The 24,716-nt window shown below is 39.1% G+C and overlaps 1 long non-coding RNA gene across 1 annotated transcript; it reads right to left on the bottom strand.

Moving 5' to 3' along the window:
* Window positions 1–825: 825 nt before the first annotated feature.
* LOC309635018 lies at window positions 826–24,389 on the bottom strand. The gene is made up of 2 exons (XR_014248580.1): window positions 23,233–24,389; window positions 826–12,929 (listed from the first exon to the last, which is right to left on the bottom strand). It is a non-coding gene; the product is annotated as an uncharacterized lncRNA (long non-coding RNA).
* Between the last annotated feature and the right edge of the window lie 327 nt (window positions 24,390–24,716).

The following is a 24,716-nucleotide window of genomic DNA, read 5'->3' as shown; positions in this document are numbered from 1 at the left end:
ATCATTATTCAATATTTTATAATGAGCAACTACTATGTACCAGGATACAAAATGAATAAGATAAGTTTATAGCTTCTCCAGACAAGGAAAAATTTCAACAATTTCCCAAACTGGGGCATCTGTTGCAGTAATAATCACGAGATTCTAGAGAGATCGCTGGCTGTTTGAGAAGCAGGACAGACTGTGAGTGGTTAGCTCTCCTCACCTGTGCCTGTCATGGCCCGCACTGAAATGAAAAGTTATTACTTGGTATTTTCTGGGATTAGTTTGAGCATCTGTTTATCCTGAACAGTAGATAGAAAAGAATTACTACAGGATACCGAAGTTTGATCAGCTTAATAAAATCAGCAGTGCAATTCAATTCCACCCACCAGGGAAACTTTCAAATTCACATCCAAATTAAGAATAGAAATGCACAGTTAAAAGATGCTTTGATCCAAAGGATTCCAAAGGCTTTGCAAATTTAGGGGGGTGGTGTTCAAGACTGGAGTTTACACACAGCTGTTTGAAGGAGCAGAAGAGTGTGTGGTGACTTCCATTAAAAACAGAGTTAGGCTTCTAAAAATTCCATTGTGTCAGGGGGAAAATAGGATTTTGGAAAATGAAATCAGGACTTTCTGAGCAATTTTATATTCTTGAAATAAAATAATGGTGACGGTGAGCCAAATAAAGAGATGATCAATGAAATCCAGGCCATCTTAAATTTTATGAACGATTGGTTTGTTATGCTAGTTTCTATTTATCATATTTTACTTACCATAAACTTTCACCCTGAATGAAATGCATATATAGTCGTATTATTATATATATATATATATATATATATATATATATATATGCACATAATTTTTTCTTTATGTGATGTTTCAGTCAAATATCTAGTCAAGGTGATGATATTATTTATCACAAAAACTGAAACACTTTTGAAAATGAAATGGGGATTTTAACAATTACACTAGGATAACAGGTGTCAACTAGGAATGCGGTAGGCAAGCCTCGACATATGGCCACCCTCTGATTAGTGCTTTTTTGAGTTTTGACAGTTGTTGACCCCTGTATCTCTCTGAATCCCATCTCCCCTCATCTCAGATGTTCTCTTTCAGCACTTTTCATATGGATCTTTGTTCCCCGCCTCATTTAGTCAAGCACTATTTAATGACCTTGCTTCACCTTTCAGCTACAGATTCAGTCCTTGACCTCCAGATGCTTATATTCCAGCCTGGGAAGGCGGCAGACTTTAATTAACGAATTATATAATTACATTTTATTCCAATTTTGAGGAGTACTACAAAGGGAAATCATGCATTATCTGAGTGCATGTAATCCGTCTCAGCTGGGAGGTCAGGGAAAGCTCGTTCTTTACAGCTGCCATCTTGAAAAAAACTCCAGAGAGTATGTTTAGTATCCCTCACCTCAATCAATTGTTAAGACGATACTTTTTTTTCTGCCACTATCTCCTCCTGCATCCCGTCATCTTAATTATTACTTTTTAAATTTCCAGTCTTTAGTCTCTTCTTTTTCTGCTTATACTGTATAGTACAATTATACTGAATTCAACTTCTGCCAGTTTAAGATGAGATATGCAAAATCAAATTAATCTGTACTCATTTCATGAAGAATTCACAGATATGTAATAAGATGCAAGAAAAGACTCCTATGCTACCAGCAGGCAAGTTTGTCAAAGAGAATTCTAAAGACTTCGTCTTGGTCAATACGTCAGTACTTGGTCCCTTAGTCAGTACTTGATTCCTTTCAGTACTTTGTCTGCTCTTGATCTCAGGCCTCTTCCTGACCCTTCCCTTCAAAGTCAGCGTTCCCTATGATTCTGTTCTTAGCCATCTTCTAACTTTTTTTCCTTGGAAAACTCTTGTACTTCGACTTCAATCACCACCTCTATGCAGATTACTGAATATTTCCACTTTCTGGAGAGTTTCCTACAAGGAGCAATCCTGTATGTCCTACTGTGTGCTGGACAGCGACACTGCCCCAGCTCAAACCACCGTAATCTCCCATTTAGATTATTGCAATGGGACTTCCCTGGTGGCGCAGTGGTTAAGAATTCGCCTGCCAATTCAGGGGACACAGGTTTGAGCCCTGGTCCGGGAAGATCCCACATGCTGCGGAGCAACTAAGCCCGTGCGCCACAACTACTGAGCCTGCGCTCTAGAGCCAGTGAGCCACAACTACTGAGCCCATGTGCCACAACTACTGAAGCTTGCACTCCTGGAGCCCGTGCTCCACAACAAGAGAAGCCACCGCAATAAGAAGCCCGCGCACCACAACCAAGAGTAGCCCCCGCTCGCCACAACTAGAGAAAGCCCGCGCGCAGCAGCGAAGACCCAACGCAGCCAAATATAAGTAGATAAATTTATAAAAAACAAACAAAAAATATAGATTATTGCAATAACCTTCCTGTCTCCAATTTGTCTCCCTCAATCCATTTTGCCCCCACAAACATGATATTTTTAAACTGCATATATTAAAACCCTTCCTTGGCTCAACGTTGTTCTTAAAGTCCAACATGTCAACATGGACTGACCACACCCTAAATAATCTGTATTTGACAGGCAGGCACAAAGATTATACTATATGATCACAAAATATGATCAAACAAGTGGAGGCAACATTTCTCAGATTAAAAGAGTAGCAATTAATTGCACTACTGTAAGAGTAGAGGAAAAAAGAGGATTGTCATTACCCAGTGAATTAATATAATTTTAATCCCACTTGAGAAAGAATTTTGTTTTCCTGAAGAATTCCAGTACTTACGTCCCTGTGAAGCATATCCTAAAGTTGAATCTTTAGTTAAGGGCCAGGAAGTAATTTTGCACAAATGAGAAGGAAATTGGTTATAAGTAAATTCACGTCTGGGGACTAGTAAGATTTAAAACTCCCATATTTTCATCAGATACTACATTTTCCCTGATTTCCATGCTCTATTTTTGTTCTTATATTTCCAAAGCATTTAATAAAAAAGAAAAAATGCAGTGACAAACTCACAGACTGCAGTCCAGCCCTTTATAAATAATCAAACAACAGTCAAATATTTGTGCTAGCCTTGTGACAGAATGGCCAAAGCTGAAGTTCATTGAAAATTCTCTTAAGAATTGTAGTTGTTCCATACAATCATAACTAAAACCAATAACTATAAAGTTTAGAGGGAAGAATTCCTAAAAATATTTTTGACAAAATACTGTTTAATAATCTAATTGAAAATTTAAAAATGTTTCACTTTGTAATGTATGATTATACATAGTTGTGTGTGACTGGTGAATGATGTCTAGAGGGACAGATCAAGGTTACAGGAAAAACTCTAAGGGATTCTAGCAGCAACATCCTGAAATTAGAGCTCTCACATAATAGATTCACTGTGGTTTCCTTCGAGAAGCCAGCCTTATATGAGGAACATGCAACCTTTAACTATCCAGGGTCAGGAGGAGAATTGACTTGCGAATCTGAATGCTTTTAACTTTAGTTTACCCCTCTGTTTAAAGAAGAGAGTTATGAGATTACCTTAATTTGATCATTTTCCTTTTCCCTTTGGTAATTTCCCTCCTGTATTATAAGATATATGATGCTTCCTTCACCTTTTAAATGAAAGGTAAAATGAATTTTCCAGGCACACTATGTTATAGACGCAAAGTCAAAAATTTATGCAAGTGATATATATCTACAGCATACACGATTAAGAGTTGAAAGAAGACAAAATCTTTTTTATCATGAAGAATATGTGTGTCGTAAGAAAGAGAATGTTCAATTGTATAGGAGTGGGCAATGGAGAGATTGACATTTTGGCCTTGGATCCAGAAATCAGGCATTTATCTAAAATTTCCTCTGTAGTCTTGACCTAACCAACCTTGTCTTTTAACCTCTTTACCATACTCTTTAATTTTAATAAAGAATAGTAATCTTTCTATCTTGATAGATAAGATCCTTAATGTTGTGAAGATGGCAGTTTTTCTCAAATTAGGTTATAAATGTAGTATCATCATAGTGAAAATCCTAGTGAGAATTTCTCAAATTCATAAGTATCCAGAAGAATAAAAAGATAAGAAATCAAAGAAATTTTTGAAAAAGAAGAATTCTGGGGCACCAGCTCTTCTGGTTATTAAAAACATAATACAGAACTGTAATAACAAGGCAGAGTGGCCTAGGTTAAAGACCAAAGGCAGATCAAAGAAATCTAGAAAAGGAATCTAGAAACAAATCTTAATAATTGTAAGTATTTTCTATGTGGCAAAGTGACCATCACAAATAAAAATAATTTTAAAATAAACAAAATTACAACAAAGCAAATTGTCTTTTAACAAAAGTTAAATTTTTAAATATCAGAAATCCAAAGAAATATCTAATATGAGCAGCTAAAAATTACATCTAGCTATTGATTAATTTAACTTTTCTTTGGCCTACAGATATGTAAGTATGCTATTTTTTATTTTGTTGTCCTATTATTAAAATAATATGTGCCTGTTACAGACAAATTAGAAAACACAAAAGAATAGAGCGAAATAACAATTCACATATTATTGGATATTTTATTTTATTGCTCTTATTTTAATAGAGAATTAACTAAAATTCACAGTTCATGATATACTTCTGTCTTTTAATTATAAAAACTATGAGTTACTAGTCCCTTAATGGTGCATTTTTGTCAGAGGTCAAAAAAGGTTCACTACTTTATATGGCTTTACATCTTGCGATATGATCTTTAACGTTTAGCCTCTGATACTGCTGCAGTCTAGTGTTTCACTGGAATTTTTCATTTTCGCTTTCATGCCATAAAACTGCAAGCTTAAATTTATTGCAATATTTACATATATGACAGCTGTTAAAGCGACAGTAGCTGAAATACTCTTAGGAAATAGTTTCTAGGGCAAATGTGTATACACACACACACACAAACACACACAGCACACACTTTCATGTAAGTTATTGATTGTAAAGTTGAACTTTTTTTTCCCTTGTGTTGAACAAAGGGCATATATGTTGATATTTATGCAATACATTTCCCTAGTTCACTCACTCCACTTATGCATTTCTTTATTCATATCAATATTGACTGAAAAGTTTATGAAGAACCTACTGTGTGCCAGGCAATGAGTCCAACACAGCAGTCAGGGAAAAGGATACATAAAAGGAAAAATGGTCATGCCATATGGCAAGAACTGCTGAAAGGGGGTATAATCAAAATACTTTGGAATCCCACAGGGGGATGGGAGATGGTGACCCTTGAGCTGGGTGTTAGAGGATGAATGAGCATTTACCAGGCAGAGGGAAGAGCATTTGCACCTGCATGGAGCCATGAAAGGAGGAAGAATGATTGAGGCAGGAAATAAAGCTTGAAAAGGAGGTTTGGATCAGCTTGTGAGGAGTCTTGTGTGCCAAGCTAAGGAATTCAGATTACATATTGCAGGTTATGGAGAGTTAAAGAGGTTTCTTTGCAATGGAGACTGTCACGATCTGTTTGGACTGGGAAGACCATTCTGCAGCAATGTGAGGACAGATGAAATGAGGAAGAAACTGGTGACAGGAGTACCAGTGAGAAGCTGAGTTCAACGAAAAAGATAAAAAGGCTGAAACTTGGACAGCCCCAAAGGATGGAGAGGAGTAAAGCAATTTGAACAGCAAAAATTACAATATTTAATGATTGATTAAAGGGAGCACAGGGTGAGGAAGAAAGAAATCAGAGAATACCATTTTTGAAAGAAAGAGGGGTGTGAAAATCAGAGAGATTGGGAAGTAATCTGATGAAGGGTGAGAATCAAATAGATTTTTTTTTAAGGATAAGTGAGATTTGAGCATGTAGATAAAGGGGGAGATCCTGGGGGGAAAAACCCGAGAATAATATGCTTTTCTCCATAGCGACCAATGTGTTTGAAATATCTAATGTTTTCATTTTTCCTGTGTGGGAATAGGAGAAAAAAGGGCTGTTAGGTCCACTTTCAGGGAACTTAAATAGATGCTCTGGAAGGAAGGGTAATGGGAATCTGAAGATGATCTGAAGGAAGGTGAGTGACACGATGAGATTAAGAACCCTGACTCGCCCTCTCACCTTTCAGACCATGAAAAGAATTTCCAAGATAAGCATGGAAACCAACCCCATGCGGAAGGATGGGTTGAGGTACTTTGGCTTTACAGTGAAATGGTGATTGACATCGCCAACAGAGACAGGTGCTTATCGACTTGACACTTTTCCCTGAGTGTACACTTTCCAATAGTGTCATCACTTCAAAATGACGTGCAGGCCATACATGGAACCATTGAACTAAGAATAAGGTCTGTGCTTTAATTCCGGCTCCACTACCTTCTACAAATACGACTTCCAACAAGTCATCTAACTTTAAATTTGTGGACCTCAATCTCATCATGTATAAAATGGTATTGTTGATATGCTCCCTGCCTACCCCACTGGGTTTTGAAAGGAATAAATTATAATGCTAAGAAAAGGGCATTGAGAACTGTAAATCACTCCTCACATGCAAAGGCATTCATGTGGTTATTGTCATTGTTATTGCTACGTTCACACACCTAAGACCATAGGACCCAAGAAACCTGAGAGAACTTACTGCCAATAGCTTTCTAATTTGATTTAGTGTCCCAAGAAATCTTCAAACTCTATGATTGAGTTTCACCAATCTCAAGCCATACACTGTGAATCATGATGACATGCAGGAACATGGGACTTTAGGCATAATACTTTTTCATTGCCTTGCAGTTCTTTATATGCACCCAGTACTAACGCTTAACATGATCCTGGCCACCAGGGCCAAATTGCAAAGTAAGAGCTTTCAGGGAAGCATTTTCCAAATTGTGCAGTCTGTTTTTATCCTTTCTGGATGGAGAAAGGGAAAGAGGGAAGAAAAGAGGGACTTCACATTCCCACCCAATGGCCTCCCAGTAATTTTCTTAGCCCAGCCTTAAGGAGGCCTTATCTGATGTAACACTCCCCTTTACTTTCTCAGGTCCAGCCCCAAGGCCTTCATGCCGAGCTCCCTCCTGCCTCAGTACTGCTCACACCTTCCCTGACTACAACATGTGAAATAACAAATCATGACCAATTTTATTTTCCTCACCCTGCTTCACACACTCAATCACCAGCAGATTAAAATAGACTTATTTGTTTCTTATCTTTTCCCCCTTCAGGTCAATGTATGCTCCACAACAATAAGACTCTGTCGTGTTTGCCTGTGCCTGGTACCTGGAGGGCATTCAATAAATAGTTATTGAATAAATGAATGAATGTATGTGTAGAATGGATATATCAATTTCAAGTGTCCTGTGTTCTTAGGAGCATTTAAAACATTAAAACTGTAAAGTAGTATGAGAACTACTGCCTTGGATTAAAAAAAAGTAATAATGCAAAATTCAGAGAGAGCATGAGGGGCTGAGCAGACAAAGATAAGGGCCACCATGGCAGGTAAAATGACAATTTCTAGTTGGATAACCAACTCCTCTCAGATCACCTAGGGATTTTCCAGTTATAGGGCCCCAAATCCTTCATCCAAGGCAATTCCTCAGTTTCAGGCAAACTGGGACAGGTGGCTACTCTGGCTTTTAGAGTCAGATGCCCACATGGATTTGAACTCCCCATTCACATTTATTAGCAATGTGACCTTGGGCAAGGCATACTTACTCTCTCTGATTTTAGTTTCTCATTTACAGTTGGGGTGGAAATATCTGGATCAAAGTTTTGTAGGGATTTCTTAAAAAGAACTGTACATAAACACTTACTACATTGCTTGGTACATAATGAATGCTGGATAAACAGCAAACGGTATTATTAAAGTACCTGACTTATAATTGGCATTCAATAAATGTTAGCTTAAAGATGAGGGAAGATGCTAATCCCAGTGTATTTTTTGTGTGTGTGTGAATGATGACTTTTCATATTATATCTCAAAAGATAAAGACGCTTCATGGTAAAATTTTGATACTAAATTTGCCATTCTGTTTGTAAAGCTTAATCACAATTTCATCTAGAAGAAAAGCATTTTTGTTCTCATAGTCTTCATTATTATTAAAAAAAAACTATGTAGTACAGTAAAAAAGAAAAAGAAAAATTATATGAGCATTTATAAAATATTATACATTTTAAAACATTACTTAAATTTTTTTTTACCTGTAAGTATAAATAATTCATTCAAGGTTCTTCAAATAAAGTTGGTATAGGCTGGGAATACCATATTTTAGGAAAGCATAATTTTCTCATCAACAAAAACAAATGTTCCAACTAGTTTTATAAACTAAAAGCCTTTAAAATAGTCACTTGGAGTTGATTTGGGGAAAAAAAGTTCTCTTGTCTGTTTCTGTTAATGCCCACATGAGTTTTACTAGTTGCAACTGAAATCACAGAAACCAGGGCTTGATGCTTAGCTGGCAAGAAGCCAGGATAATGAAATTAATAACATATGCTGAAGAACCCATTTGTAACAATTTTTCCATTAAAAAAATGAGGCAACTCAAAGTGACAGAGCTTTCTCCCTCTGCCCCCAGCCCTGTATTTTCTTTTGCATTTAATATGTCTGAATGTTGAGGCTGATGATGGTTCTTCTGATGGTTCTTAGTTACTCTCACAATTCATATGACTTCACATTTAAGCAACCCTGTAGCTATTAGGCAGAAAATTTATTTCTGTTGTTGTTTTTGTAAGTTTTTTTTTTTTTTTTTCGGTCAGTTGAATTCTTTGTGTCTCTGCCAGCTAGAGACATTCCCCAGTTCAGAACGAAGCCCTGTGCTAGGAACACTTGTTAAGATGGTCTTGGTTGTCTTGGCTGGTCTAATCTGTCAGCAGCCTGTCATGGGACGCTTCTGCAGGTAATTCTAAAATCACAGAGTTCATGACCAAAGGTACACACATCTCAAGAAGACCCTCTGAAGTCCTCTTTCAGAATTTCTCTGCCCTCACTTTATGCACATTGCTAGCAAGCCTGGTAATCAAATTTGCAAACGTTAATAAATCAGGGGTGGCAAATTAGGAGGAAAGAAACAAGTAGACTAATAGCAACAAAAAGCAATACCCGACAGCTAAGCAGGAGTCAGAGACGTGCTAAAACCAGGCACAGGAAAAATACAGTGCTCTCTCACTACTAGAAGAAGAAATTTACCAACTCAGCAGTTTGGGAAGACATCACAGGATAGTGTATGGCGATACGTATTCATGTAGATAAGCCTGAGTCATAAGGAAACCTCAAGTTCAGTATTCACTGTTGAAGAATGTGGGCAAGACTATCATTCACCTTTCCACCATTGTTAAAATAAAGATAGGCATATAGATACATAGATAGATATCTTTATTATAAAGCTTCTCATATATTATAAATGTGTTTGTGTGATTGTATGTGCATATAACATATTTAGAGGAACACATATCAATAATGGGTCTCTCTGGGCAGAGTGCTAGAGGGTTAAAAGAAAAGAGAGTCACAGCTTCATATAATTCTGCTTTGATAAAGTTTTCAAAATGAGCATGTTCACTTTTCTAATAAAAATATTTAAATATTTTCTAAGAAGGCTAAAGCATTATTGCATTTTTACGCATGAACACTTTATCAGTCAGCCTGTAAGTCAACAAGATCCTAAGAGACAGAGTCAATATCACTTCTCCCTACACACATATGTTGTACATTGTACTGTGCCGTGTCCCTGTATGAGATCTCTGGTCTGTATGCCCAGAGGAAACTATAGATAGATCTAGTTCTGTTTCTCAAGGAACTAATCATTGAGTAAGAAGCTGAGAGGATAAGAAAAGCTTGATGTGTGGAATGAGGGGAGAGAGACTTAGAGCGTGTGGCCTTGCGGACCAGTCAGGACAGGTGCAGCCAAGGAGGATGCTGAAATCGTCCAGTGGAAGCAGGGGAGCATCGGGGAATGATGAGAGAGGGCAAAAGGGTGTTGCCAAAGGGATGACAGGGAGAGATTTGAAAACAAACTGCAGTGATGTTAAAGTGTTGCCGAGGTCAGAGGCATCCACACAGTGGCTCCCTGTTTGGGGTCTAGCTTGTTCCATTTAAGGTAGTCTTAATGAACACAAATACCACAAAAAGTCTTCCACTGTGTACCCGTAGACTTACTCCTACCCGCGCCCAACCCTTCTCTGTGACTCAACTCCCCCAGCTACTACCAGACACTAGGGCCCTTGAAGGCAGCACCAAGCCATTGCAAGGCCCAGATACATTTAACAAATGCTCATTTAATATATAATTTTTTTTTAATTTTATTATTTATTTATTTATTTATTTATTATTTATTTAATTTTTGGCTGTGTTGGGTCTTCGTTTCTGTGCGAGGGCTTTCTCTAGTTGAGGTAAGTGGGGGTCACTCTTCATTGCGCTGCATGGGCTTCTCACTATCGTGGCCTCTCTTGTTGTGGAGCACAGGCTCCAGACACGCAGGCTCAGTAGTTGTGGCTCATGGGCCTAGTTGCTCTGCGGCATGTGGGATCTTCCCAGACCAGGGCTCGAACCCGTGTCCCCTGAATTGGCAGGCAGATTCTCAACTCCTGCGCCACCAGGGAAGCCCCCAATATATAATTTTTAAGAAAGCATTGATAACTTGTAAAGGGTCTACTTAGTAATTCTGCCAAGTACCTTGCATACAGGGTACTGAATGTCGGTTTCTTCCTCATGAGCTATTCTTTCTTCCTCTTTTGAAATCAGGAATAAACAATGACAAAATTCAACCAAGGATCCTTCCTAATCAAAAAGGAAGGCCATAACATTTGGCTTAAGGGTCTTATGTATGTGTCCGTCACTCTATTTGAAAAATAAGAAGGATGGAGAGGCATACCATGTTCTTGAGGGGTTTCCCTCCACTCTCCTGACATCTGGGACTTTACATGACTGTATCGGGTGGGTGGGGTGGAGGGAGAAGTGATATTTAATTGCAGATTGTCATGATATTGAGTAGTAGACCTGTTCATTATCTCTAATTCCTGCAGGGGGGAGGAATGAAAGGAAGAGGACAGGCAAACCGAATGACATTAAAAGTCACTGAATTGGCATCCAGAATTACCTAAAGGGGACAAAAAACTGGGACTGTGATGAATAATGTGACAGTGGGCAAACAGGTTATAGATACTTAATGTCACAACATATAATTGAGAGAAAGAGTAAAAAGCAAGGCGATAAGCAGGGCATCATGTAACAAAATACAAACGGAAAGAAGGATCCGTGGCACAACACTCAGTGTATTGAGGCTAAAAACTCAAAATTTCTTAAATATTTTCATAAAGTCCTTAAAAATCATACTAGAAAAATAAAACCTAATTTTTCAAGTTGTTGAGAAAGAAAAGGGACAATTACTGTTAACTGGGACATTAATGTAGTCAGAATGCAATAATAACGTGTGAGATGATAAACCAACCTAGGAGCAAATTAGGAATTTTCACAAACCAGAAGAAATCTGGAAACTGTCAACGTGAGGAAGTTTTCTATGAGTTCTATGCAAAAGGAATCTATGGCAACCAAAGACAATCAATGTAGGAAGAAGGAGAATTGAAGAAAAGAAGCAGAATCAAAGGCGGCTTCATTGCCAAAGACAAGAAAAGCTAGAATACATTTCCAAATTTCTATATTCAATACTAACAAATACAGTATGATGTACCAGGCACCCTTCACAGTACCCTACAGGTGTGAGATCATGAACCCACAAAACAACCCTATACAACAGTTACACTATGAGTATCATCCCCAGATGAAACGGGTGGATGAAGAAACTGAAACCCCGAAGTTTAGGTATTTTTTTCAAGATAATCAGCTGGTAAATGGGAGAGCAAATCTGAACTCAGTATCCATGCTTTTAACCTCTATGCTGTATTAACCAACATTTGCCCTCAGCACAGTCTGGAAGGCTAGCACATTTTTGTCATTCAAACACATGCACATAATGATCACTACTGTATATTAGATCTAACGTCCTCCAGTGATCACCCAATTATTAAGTTGCCCTTATTTAAATATTTTTATCCTCCTCTCTTTTTCTCTTCATTCATAAAGCAAGCATTTATTGACTGTTTATTCTCTCCATAGATGTATGTTTGGCTCCATGGGAAACACAAAAGTTGTAGAATGTAGTTTCTGCTTTCAAAGACTGTGTACTAACCGAAGAAGGCAGCTACTGGAACAATCTCTACATTTCAGTGGCTTCTCACAATAAAATGTTACTTTCCCCATGCTGGTGAGGCTTGCATGGACGGGGAGACAGAATTCAGGACTCTGCTCCAGAGTTGATTAGAAGGGCACTTTCTTCCTCCTGGTTTCTGCCCTCCTTCAGGAGCCGGCTCCATTCAGCTTCTTGGTGGGAAAAGAAAGGAGAATCACCTTTGGGAGGCTGGTAAGCGTCAGGCAAGAGGGGCACACCTGGGCGGCACTCCCATTCCATTGGCCATCTCTCAGGAGTAAAATTACACGGGACGGGAAGACATGCTCAAAGTGAGCCAAGAAATGTTGCTGCAGCCCAAAGTCGGGAAAAGACTCTGCTGGCTTTTACATTTGGTACCAAACATGCATCAGTGAGAATTTAGAAACGAAAGTAGAAACTGCTGTAGGATGTTCAATTGGGAAGGGATTTAATATAATGATCAGAGATTTACAAAACCAATGGAAGAGTGGATTACACAAAGGCCAAAGAAGTTGCTGCTAATGTTCAGGAAATCAGGAAGCGCAGGCATCTCAGGCAGATGACTTGCTGATGACTTCACTGCCTGTAGCCCTCAAGTAGGTGGTTTCCAGGAAATGCTGGCAAAATCCTCACACCTGTCTTCTGGCCCTCTGCTGAAGTCCATATGCCTTCTGGCCACGGCCGAGCAGTGATGGTTCTTCCTCTCTTTCCCAGGCAAATCTCACACAGAGACCTCAATTCCCAGACCTTAAACAGGAGGCTGGTGGCAAGGACATCCGGGAAATGTGGTTTTCAGGCCTTCAGCTCCTGCACTACAGGAAAGAACAAAGAAGGGTGTGGAAATGGTTCCAAGATGCCAATAGACAGCGCATGCAGAGGAAGCATTTTTGTTTTCTTTATAAAAGTTTCATTTTGGAAATGAGAAATGGAAAACTCTGTGTGTCAGAATCCTATGTATTAGAGCTACATTTATTCAGTCTTTCAGAGTTGTTAAACTCCCTTCTACTCTTCAGAGTCAGTTTTAAAAGTATATTAGGGAAGGTAACACATATTGCATTTGTATTTGAGAAACTGTGCTTTATTTGGGGATTAAGAGTGATTTGTTTCCTAAGAAGTTCTGAAGAGAACAAATAAATCTAAAAGTTATTAGCTTCAGCACAGATGCCATCTATCTACCATTACACTGATGGGCAGTAACCAGTCAATGAAATAAATCAATATTAACATGTAATCATTACCAGCAGCAGTGGCCTCAGTCCTGTCTCTAATTTTAGCTTCAGACTCCCAGGGAAAGGTTAGTTGTATCATGGACTCGGTGTTATCGGTGATTTGAGAGGAGATTGGGAGGGGGGTCTCTGCAATGGGCCTTGCTTAGTACAGTGAGGGATATATACATATATGTATATATATGTATATATATTAACTTTGCTTGAATTCTCTGGTTGTTATTATTTAAACCATAGTTTCAATTCAATTTTAATAGTTCTTGGTGACTTTGTTGCTTTATCACTCTCTGTGCTGAAGCAATCCCACAGCTTAGATGGTATCCTTAGGGAGGATTACAGTGAAGCAAGTAAGTTGCAGATCACTATGTGTAAATATAACAATCAGGAGTCTAGGGAAACACATAAATGTAAGCCTCTGCCTATGCCTGCATATAGAAATGGAGGTTGTGCAAAACCATTGGTGCAAATGTCACTTTCTGTTTGGTGAGCTTGGCCAAATGGTTCATAGGGCCTAATCAAGTTTGATAGCTCTAGGCATCAATGTGAGCAAACTCTAAGCATGTCTGCTTCAACTGTGTCTTCTATGGGGCTGAAGGCAGAATGGAAGCATTTTGCTTTTATTATGAATGATGAGTACATATTTGCTAATGTTTATTAGAAAAGAATAATAATAACTAACACATATAATGTGACTCTCAAATATTGGATAGGGACTATTATCCACAGTTTACAGATGCATTCATCTGCAATGCAAATAAGTTAATAAGTTGCCCAAAGTCAGAGGTGGAATTAGTCTGGTTTCAAAGTCCAAGCTCTTTTATTTTAACTTTTTATTTTATATTGGAGTGTATCCAATTAACACTGTTGTGATAGTTTCAGGTGCATAGCAAAGCGACTCAACCATACATATACATGTATCCATTCTCTCCCAAAGTCCAAGCTCTTAATCAATATGATGATATATGGTCCACAACTGTAGTTATTTTGATTGCCTCAGTGCACATGAATCATCTGCCTAAGTGTCCAGAAATATCATCCTTGCTGAAGAAGTTTTTATAGGAAGAGATGAAATCAGCTACCATATCTTTTTTTTTTTTTTTAATAAATTTACTTATTTATGTTTGGTTGCGTTGGGTCTTCATTGCTGCGCGGGCTTTCCCTACTTGCGGTGAGTGGGGGCTATTCTTCATTGTGGTGTGCGGGCTTCTCATTGCAGTGGCTTCTCTTGTTGAGGAGCACAAGCTCTAGGCGCATGGACTTCAGTAGTTGTGGCATGTGGGCTCAGTAGTTGTAGCTCGCGGGCTCTAGAGCACAGGCTCAGTAGTTGTGGTGCACGGGCTTAGTTGCTCCGCGGCATGTTGGATCTCCCCTGACCAGGGCTCGAACCTGTGTCCCCTGCATTGGCAGGCAGATTCTTAATCATTGTGCCACCAGAGAAGTCCCCTATCTTATCTATTTTCACAATCCTGAATTAAGGGAATAAAGCTAGTTCTCCCCTTGAGTGATTCCCCTCCTTGTTGAAAATGGTTGTTTTCCTATTACAATTGAAGTGCAAGCAGGGGTGGAGAATACGGGAGATAGCCTTTAGTGAGACTTTCTCCAGGAACACATTATGAATTAGAACACTAATATGAAAAGTTATCTTAGAGAGTCAAGGTAATTCTAGGCCATGACTTTATAATTTCATCGTGAATCTATTTATCTATCTATCTATAATTTTAATGCAAATCTATGTCTATCTAATATGCTAATTGGAAGGCACTATTAGTAATAGGAAGAGATTGGAATCAACATAAATGTCTACTAATAGTGTAGTTGTTAAGTAAATGATAGTATATACTAATAATGAAATGTGTAATTTAAAAATTAAAGACGGACTCTATATATTAAGGGAAAGATATTTGGAATATACCATTTAGGTATAAAGCAAGGTTGAGAGAAATGAATATATTGTGTTACCATTTATATAAAAAAGATAAGAAAAGAGAGGAGTTGTAACTATTGGCTTACACAGGCATAAAATTTTTCTGGAAAAATAAACAAGAAAATAGTGATAGATGTTGCCTAGGAGGTTATAGGAACTGAGAAGATAGAGAATAGGGTGGAAGAAGGACTCTTCACTATATGCCTTTATATCTTTTAAAATGTCTGAACCATGGAAATATGTTCCATATATTTAAAACTGATTAAAAATTTAAAAGAATTATTTATGGAATGCTTTGGTATAGACTACTATAGCTAGGTGCTCTGGATGGTGGGTGATAGAAGAGACAAGATTCTCAAAATCTTGATTTGGGCAAAAAAAGCATACACCACTTAACACTTAGCAAGCAACATATAAGGAAACACAAATTAGAACACAACAAACTGCTGCCACAGGTGCTGTGGGTGTGCAGAACAGTGGCATGCAGAGAATGTGCTGAGCATAATCAGAGATGTCTTCCTGAGGGAATTGAATTGCAGGCCTTGGTTTGCGAGAACAGAGATATGGTGTCATAAACAGTGTGGCCTTGAACATGCAGCATTATGGTAACTACCATCAAGTGTGGAGAACCAAACGAAAGTCTTTAAAGTCATGGAGTGAGATTGAGATGCTGGTGCTTGAAGAGGGTGGAACACTAGTGGCTTGAGTCTTGAATCACAAGAACAAAAGAAAGGGGCCATATTCATCTTATTTACGTAAGAGCTGAGCTTGGTCTTGGTTTATATTTATTTTCTACCCTGCTATCTAACTGGATTCTATTATTGTTTGTAATAGCTTTCAATCAACTCTCTTAGGCATTCCAGGTACATATTTATATCATTTACAAAAGGTAATCATTTTACTTCTTCCTTTCCAATTTTTATGTCTCTGGTTTCTTTCTCTATTTTACTCACATTGGCTGGTACCTCCAATACAATTTTGAATAACTGTAGTGTACTTTCTTCTTCTTAATTTAGAGGGAATCTTCTAGCTGGCTATTACATAAGATATACTCCTTCATGTTAAGGAGCAATTAAGTTATGTTAACTAAGTCCTTAAGTTTTGTTTTGTTTTGTTTTTTTAATAAGAGTGGATATTGAATTATGTTAAATATCTTTTCAGAATCTATGGAAATAATATTTTTCTCTTTTAGATCAATGAATACAATGTATTATAATATCAATAATAGATTTACATTATTGAACCATCCTTGCATTTCTGGAGTTATCTTCACTAGATTATAATGTTCTCTTCTTTTAGGATGTTGCTATATTCTTTTTGTCAATATTTTATTCAAAAGTTTTACAGTGACATTCATAAATGAGAGAGCCATACAGTTTTCTGTCAGAGGATATAGTAAACAGACTTTAAATGAACTGCCAGTGTTGATGTCCTTGTATGATTAACTTCCCTTGATTGTGAGATGGATACATGACTTGCTTCTAACCAACAGAATATGGCAAAGGTGATGGGATATAACTCTCATACTTACATTACCTTAAATAAATCCCCATGTTGCTAACAAATTTTTTTTTAGAGTCTTTTCCTCTATTGATGGCTTTGTAAAGGCAAATTGCCATGAATTCTACAGCCGCAAAGAAGTGAATTCTGCTGAAAACCTAAATGATCTTGGAAACAGATTTTTCCCTAATCAGGCATCCATTTAAGAATCCATCATAGATGATATGTTTATGGCAGAGAACCCCAGTAAGACATGCCTGGGCTCCTGACCCATGGAAAATATGAGATTTTAAATGTGTGTTGTTTCAGGCTGCTAAATTTGTGATAATTTATTATGCAGTGCAAAAACTAATACAGGGATAGTCCTTATTAGTCTTTGTCATAAAGGTATGTTTATCTTTAAATTTTCTCTTTGAGTAAGCTGTTGCTAAGAACTTTCTAATTTCCTGGGGGGGTGCATTTTCTTGTTGCTTTTGTCAATTTCTAGTTTCACTGCATTGTGATCAGGGAATGTTTTCTGTATTAATTTTACTTTTTGGGGTATACTAAGATTTTCTTTCTTGTCCAGTATGATTGATGTCTGTGAAAGGTTTACGGGCACTTGAAAATAAGATGGATTCTCTATTTTCATGGTTTAGTATTTGATATACGTATATCATGTGACTTCTGACATTAAATATTGCTGTTAAGATCTATGAGAGAAGAATGATTTGTTTTTCTCCCATTTGAGTGATATCTTTTCCCGGCTGCACAAAGGATTTTTTTAAGTCTAGTAACTTTACTAAAAATATTCAGGTGTTGAATATCCATAACAGCTGACCTGCTCTTTATATTTATATTCAAGTGCTTTTTATTTTAGAAATGTTTTCTTGAATTGTATCTTTCAATATTTGATCTATTCCATTTTACCTCTTTTGTAGACTCCAATTATGCATATGGTATATTTCCTTTTCCTATTTTCTATTACCAACATTTTCTCTCTAACTCTTTTTAACTATTTCAATTGTATTTTGTTTATTTTTGTCATTTCTCTTATGTGTCCATTACTGTTTTTTCTCCAATGTTTATTCACTTTTTTGAAAAATAAATTTATTTATTTATTTATTTATTTTTGGCTAAGTTGGGTCTTTGTTGCTGCACGTGGGCTTTCTCTAGTTGTGGTGAGTGGGGGCTACTCTTTGTTGCGGTGCGCGGGCTCCCCATTGCGGTGGCTTCTCTTTTTGCGGAGCACGGGCTCTAGGCCTGCAGGCTTCAGTAGTTGTGGCATGCGGGCTTCAGTAGTTGTGGCTCGTGGGCTTAGTTGCTCCTCGGCACGTGGGATCCTCCTGGACCAGGGCTTGAACCCGTGTCCCCTGCATTGGCAGGCAGATTCTTAACCACTGTGCCACCAGGGAAGCCCTTTATTCACTTCTGAGGTCCTTCTAACTCCTTTCTCATTTGTTGATGTTTTATTTTTCTTGCATTCGTATTGAATTATGCTACTTTAACTGCTACTATTATTTCTCTTCTATTCCCCAAATTCTTGCTCTTTTGTTTTGTCATCATTCACTTAAAAAATTTCTATAGCAAAATATTTGTTTAAAATTTAGTCTGTTCCGGGGCTTCCCTGGTGGCGCAGTGGTTGAGAATCTGCCTGCCAATGCAGGGGACATGGGTTCGAGCCCTGGTCTGGGAAGATCCCACATGCCGCGGAGCAACTGGGCCCGTGAGCCACAACTACTGAGCCTGAGCGTCTGGAGCCTGTGCTCCGCAACAAGAGAGGCCGCGATAGTGAGAGGCCCGCGCACCGCGATGAAGAGTGGTCCCCACTCGCCGCAACTGGAGAAAGCCCTCACACAGAAACGAAGACCCAACACAGCCAAAAATAAAAATAATAAATAAATAATAAATAAATAAATAAAAATTAAAAAAAAAATTTAGTCTGTTCCATGACAACATTTTTTTTAACCTGGCAAGTGGTTTGTTAATAGAATTTGTTGCTTGTTTCCTCCTTTATTTTTATGGTTTCTCTGCATAGATGTGTGCTAACTACTTCTTTTTTTTTTTTAATTATTATATAAATTCAGTGTTTGTGGCCCTGTTATACTAAGAGTTTCCTGTAGGCGGAGTGGGACAAGGTAGCACTCTAGAGTAGCTGTTTTATTTGTTTGTTTGTTTGTTTGTTTTCTTCATAACACAGATCCTGCCTTATCCCCAGTTACTACAAACCTACGTTGCTTCATGAAGATATGGCTTTCTGTATGGTTCTTTTTTGTAACTCTTTCTCTTTTTCTGACTTAATCATTCTCTGTGGTGAGGGATGAGAAATGGTGGTTTCTGCTTTTAACTAGCTCACTCCTGTTTCTGTACCCTCTTTTGAAGATATAGGCAAACATTTTGACCCTCATGTGTAACTGTCCCCTTCATGAAGTTGTTTGGTGAACACTATTGTAGATATGCATTCAGAAATCTGCCACCATCATGTTCTGACTCTGCACTGTTCTCCACTTCCTTCTCTACAGCTTCCGTGTAAACACTACCACTTTGGCAAGCTTTAGAAATTTTCTGACTCCAAATGTTATCAGAAATGAAATGTATGCTTTTATATTTAATTTTGCTTGTTTTCTTTTTGATAGTACCCAAAAATAAAAGTGGAGAATCCTGACTATAAATTGCCATGTTCATATCAAAAGTCATTAAGGGCTCCTTGAGTGACTTCTGATCAGCTACCTCTAGGAAAGTTACATCACCTCTACAGAGTAACAGTATATTTACTGTATCATGGCAAACATCTGGTTTTATTTATTTTTTTATTTTTTCTGTCCTGCTTCCTCTTCCTCATACTGTGATTATGATGGGGCCATCAATTGCATTACTATACTTCCTGAATACAAGGGTAGGCACATAATTTTATCCCTTTAAGCAAAGTACTTAGCCCAGTTTAGGCATATGACCCAAGCAGCATCAATCAGAGTTCTTTAGGGAGATTATTATAGAGAGTGAGAGGAAATGATTTTTTTTTTTCTTTCCAGATTTCAAGCTATACAAATCCTAGTTGAATAAGTGAATAGATGGCTCCTCAGTGCTATGAAGAAAATAAAGCAGGCATAGGCGATAGAAAGTGACAGGATGGCAGTGGCTCTTTTAGATATTGGAGACAGAAAGGTACTCTCTAAAGGGAGTGACATTAAGTGATACAAACCTCACAGGAAAGAATAAGTCCAGCAAAGACTTGTAGAAGAATATTCCAGGAAGTGGGACTACCAAGTATAAAGGCTTCAAAATGGAAACAAACTGGAGGAAGAGCAAGAAGTCCAGAGTGGCTGGAGTGGACTGAGGGCAGAGGAAAGTGTTAGAACATGAGCCTGGAGAAAAAGGCAGTGGTTGGAAGAGGTAAGGCCTCACAGGCCATACGAAAGAGCTTGGATTTTTTTCTTGCTATCATGGGATGCTATTGGCAGACTTTTTTTTTTTTTTTTTTTAAAGCTTTTCTTTTTTTTTTTTAATTTTTATTTATTTATTTATGGCTGTGTTGGATCTTCATTTCTGTGTGAGGGCTTTCTCTAGTTGTGGCAAGTGGGGTCCACTCTTCATCGCAGTGCGTGGGCCTCTCATTATCGCGTCCTCTCTTGTTGCGGAGCACAGGCTCCAGACGCTCAGGCTCAGTAATTGTGACTCACGGGCCTAGTTGCTCTGTGGCATGTGGGATCCTCCCAGACCAGGGCTCGAACCCGTGTCCCCTGCGTTGACAGGCAGATTCTCAACCACTGCGCCACCAGGGAAGCCCCTGGCAGACTTTTAAGCAGGGTGAGATATGAACTTATTTGTTTTAAAAGGTCACTCTGACTGTTCTCCTGAGAATAGGTTCCAGGAGGACAAGAATGGAATTTGGGAGACCAGTAAGGAGGAAGTTCCTGCATTCATTTAAAAGGTGATGGGCGTGTGAACTAACAATCCAGCATTCAACTAGAGATAAGGTTGTTTCCCTTGAGAAACGAATTTAACAAAGTGTCAGGAATGTCCCACCACCATCATTGCGGGGCTCTTTCCCTAGTCTTTGGCCACTGTGTAGCCACGGGGGACCAATGAAATGGTCAGTTCACTTCCCAAGGGCTTTGATGAATGCTTGTTTAATGTCGCCTCCAGAAGCTTCTGGTAGGGGCAAATACAGGATACGGATATTCCCCCAAGGTAACATTACACGGTATCTTCAATTGTTACCTTCCATTCTATTTTCCATCTTGATTTATGCTCTGCTCTAAGTCTACCCAGACTCACCAGAAAGGGTTATACAATGAGCACAGATTACAACATAGTTTAAGTAACTCAATGCCAACATAGAGTGTCTGATATTTCCTGCCACTTGATAAAATTTAGTAATACAACCCCTCTCATTATAAAAGTCTCACAGATGAAGTCCTTATACAATAAATCAAACCAACTTTTTTCCCATAAATAAATTTAATCCCCCCAAAACAAATCTTCCCTCCCTTGATCCCACTGGGAGATGAAGATCTGCAATATTAAAGTCTTCATACCAAAGCCATGCCCCTCTCCTTCTTCCCATTCTATTGCTGGAGGCTTTGTAGCAACTTCAGTAAATTACAAAGCTGGATCATTCCAACTTCAAACTTGGTATATTTTTTACTTTTCCAAAATTCCTTACAATGAAAGCACCCATAAGAACATTGCTAATCTAACCCCATATACAGTCAATACTGAATAATAAATCATTAAAGTGTCAATGTCATTATGCAATAGGAATGGTTTCTGGAATAAGAGCCTTGGACCCACAGATATCCTACAAAAGCCTCTCATCAAACTCTGAATAAATTTAACTCCAGACCATGGCCTCTAGGGGACCACATGATCTCATGCCCTACTCTCCAAACTCATCTTCTCATTTGACATGTCCAGAAACACAGAGAGTGGTCAATCCTTCCTAGTTTGCCCAGGACTTTCCTTATTTTAGCACTGAAAGTCCCAAGTCCTGAGAACCCCCTCAGTGATGGGCAAACTGGGATGAATGGTCACTCCACCACTGACTTGCCTGCTTCTTCTCACACACGCAGGCTGGTTTCTCAGCACAAAACTTTCCTCTCCCAGGTGTTTCTCTGGCTCACTCCTTCTCATCATATAAATAATTGTATCCTCCTCTAGCATAAAAACTCCATGAAATATTTATTCCTCTCTACTCTATCCCAACTGAACATTGCCTAACACACGGCAGACTTCTCCCAAAGATTTGCTGAGTAAATGAATCATTTTTTTATTCTATTCTAGACTTTATGTCCTAAACCATAGGCACCCTAATCATCACTACCAACACAAACGGCAATTTCATTCATTCATTCAACAATCTAAAATTTCAGAACTAATAAAATTTTATGGACTATGGCAAGCCAGCAAGTGGGGGAAGTCAGTGAATTCAGTTAGTCTCTGATGAAAGGCTTAACCAGATGGACAAACCATTTAACTGGTACTTAATGAAGAGACTGCATCCTTCATGTCCTTTTGGAGCTGTTATGACTCATCTTCCCTTCTCTAACATGAATTAGTCCTTTGAAATGGGGATGCCTTCCATAAATATTGCCTGTAGTCCTGCACAGGGCAGAAGACTCACTGTGTCCTTGAACCCTTATTTGGAGCATACCCAGTACCAGATGCCTCAAAAAAGTTCCTAACATTTCCTCAAGTCCTGGATTTTTTGTTGCTATTTCTAAGATTTTCCAAAATAGAATTGCTCCCTGACCTACAGATTTGTTCAGCTCAAATTACTGCACCATTTAGAAACCCTCCCCTCTTCCTTTCTAATGTTCCAACAATGTTCTTAGGCTCTTGAGCCACTTCTGGAAGCCCTATACACGGTAAGGATGGCAGATGATTTTATAATCTATGCCTCCACCTCCAAAGAATATCAGGCATGAGAGGCTGGGATGCAGAGAGTTCATCTTTTACTTTAAATTCCATTCTTAAGTTGCCAGATATAAGGCTTGATATCTTGAAAGTCCCTCCGAGCAATGGATGACTGACCTCATTTATACACAGTGAAGGAAGTCAGAAAGAGAAAAACAAATATTGTATATTAACGCATATACGTGGAATCTGAAAAAAATGGTATAGATGATCTTATTTACAAAGCAGAAATAAAGACACAGATGTAGAGGACAAACATATGGTTACCAAGGGGGAAAGGGGGGAGTGGGATGAATTGGGAGATTGGGATTGACATAGACACACTATTGATACTATGTATAAAATAGATAACTAATGAGAACCTGCTGTACAGCACAGGGAACTCTACTCAGTGTTCTGTGGTGACCTAAATGGGAAGGAAATCCAAAAAAGAGGGGATATATGTATACGTATAGCTGATTCACTTTGCTGTACAGCAGAAACTAACACAACATTGTAAAGCAACTATACTCCAATAAAAAAAAACAAAAAACAAAAAAACTAATTGGAAGGAACCTCACCCAGACTCACCTCTCCTTAGCCTTACAGATAAACGGAGGGCTGGAGGCATGGAGATGCAGGGATCGGGTGGCTACCTTACTATACTTCCAGAAGGTTCTCTAATGACTCTGCCAGGAAGGTAGGTGGACCCCTGATGATAAGAAGATTGAAACAGTCTATTTTAAAATAGGCACCGGGAACCTGGCTACAGAATGTTTACTGTGTCGTCTCTTGGAGGTGACTCAGTGGGCAGGCATCTCCTGGAGGCCGGCCAGGAGAGCCTTTCTGGGAGTGACACTCACCACTTCCCACACCGCCTGCCTTCCTGCCGCCGAGCCTGCAGTGAAGGAGGAGAGTCGGCTAGTCTATCAAAGGCGCTATCAAAACCTTCGGGGGGCATGACAAAAAGGTCAAGGGCGAGATCACAGTTTATTTTCAAATTCTGTCTCTCAAAACCAGGTTTCTCCCTAAAACGCATGTTCCTCCTTGGAGGAAGAGTGTGATGTTGGTTTGTTGCTTGTGAAAAGATGCCCTTGTGTATCATTGTGATGGAAGCACTCTCACGGAGTGTAGGGCTTCCGTTGTTCAGGAGTGAGCCCTTCTTTCCCACCTGGCACAAGGCTGGAATTTCAAAGGTAGACCTCAGCCCCCCTTCCCTCGGGTCCCCCCTCAACAGGCCTCAATCCTCCTCCACCTCAGGGGCTCTGGTCCGGGCTGTAAGAAATGAAACCTATTTCCCAATGTGTTTTCTTTCTTTTTTAATAAAAATATCAAAGGCAGACTTATCAGTGGCTGAAGAAGGAAAGCTGTGGCAAAGGCTATTTTTTAACTGGAACATGCCCCGTGCTGTGCCACGCTCATCCAGGGGCGGCGGAAGATTGATGGCTGGACATGTGGAGGGAACTGCCACTGATTGAAATCAGACAACTGCAAGCTGTGAGGGGGGAGCCAGGGGAAACCATTCTAACCGCAGCCATCTAGTCTTAGCACATTCGAACAGGGTTTTTCCTCCGCCTGCCGTCTGCAGCCCAGAGCTCAGAGGAGCTCGGCAACAGGAGGCTGAGGGCAGAATGAGGGGCTGGGATAGCCTCCAGGCTGCACAAACCTCTGTGTCTCTACCCCACCTGCACCTTCGTAAAAAGCCCATGCGCATCAGAACCCTCCCCCCCCCCCCCCCCCCCCCCCCCCCCCCCGCCAATGACCCATCCCGGGCCTTAGGACTCCATAGGAAAAACAAGCAGTCCACTGTCACGAGCAGACAGGAGAGATAAAAATGATACACTCCACTGTTTCCCTGGCCTCAATCCCTGATGCTACCGTCCTTTAATTTGCTGCAGGATTCTTTTATTTGCTTGTCAATGGGCAGGGGCTGAGAGGAAGGAAGAGTCATGGGAAATTGTCAGGGCGTTACTTAGTACCCGTCACCAGGATCACAGCCAGAGTTCAGGGTTGTTAACAATTGTGCAGCTATGCACTTGAACTGAGACATTTTTATTTCATTAGGGGTGTCAGTT

The sequence above is a fragment of the Balaenoptera borealis genome (genome assembly GCF_965194805.1).
Source record: "Balaenoptera borealis genome assembly, chromosome: 9".
In the NCBI taxonomy this organism is placed as follows: Eukaryota; Metazoa; Chordata; class Mammalia; order Artiodactyla; family Balaenopteridae; genus Balaenoptera; species Balaenoptera borealis.
Note: the sequence above shows the minus strand (reverse complement) of the source record. Positions and strands in the feature narration are given on the sequence as shown.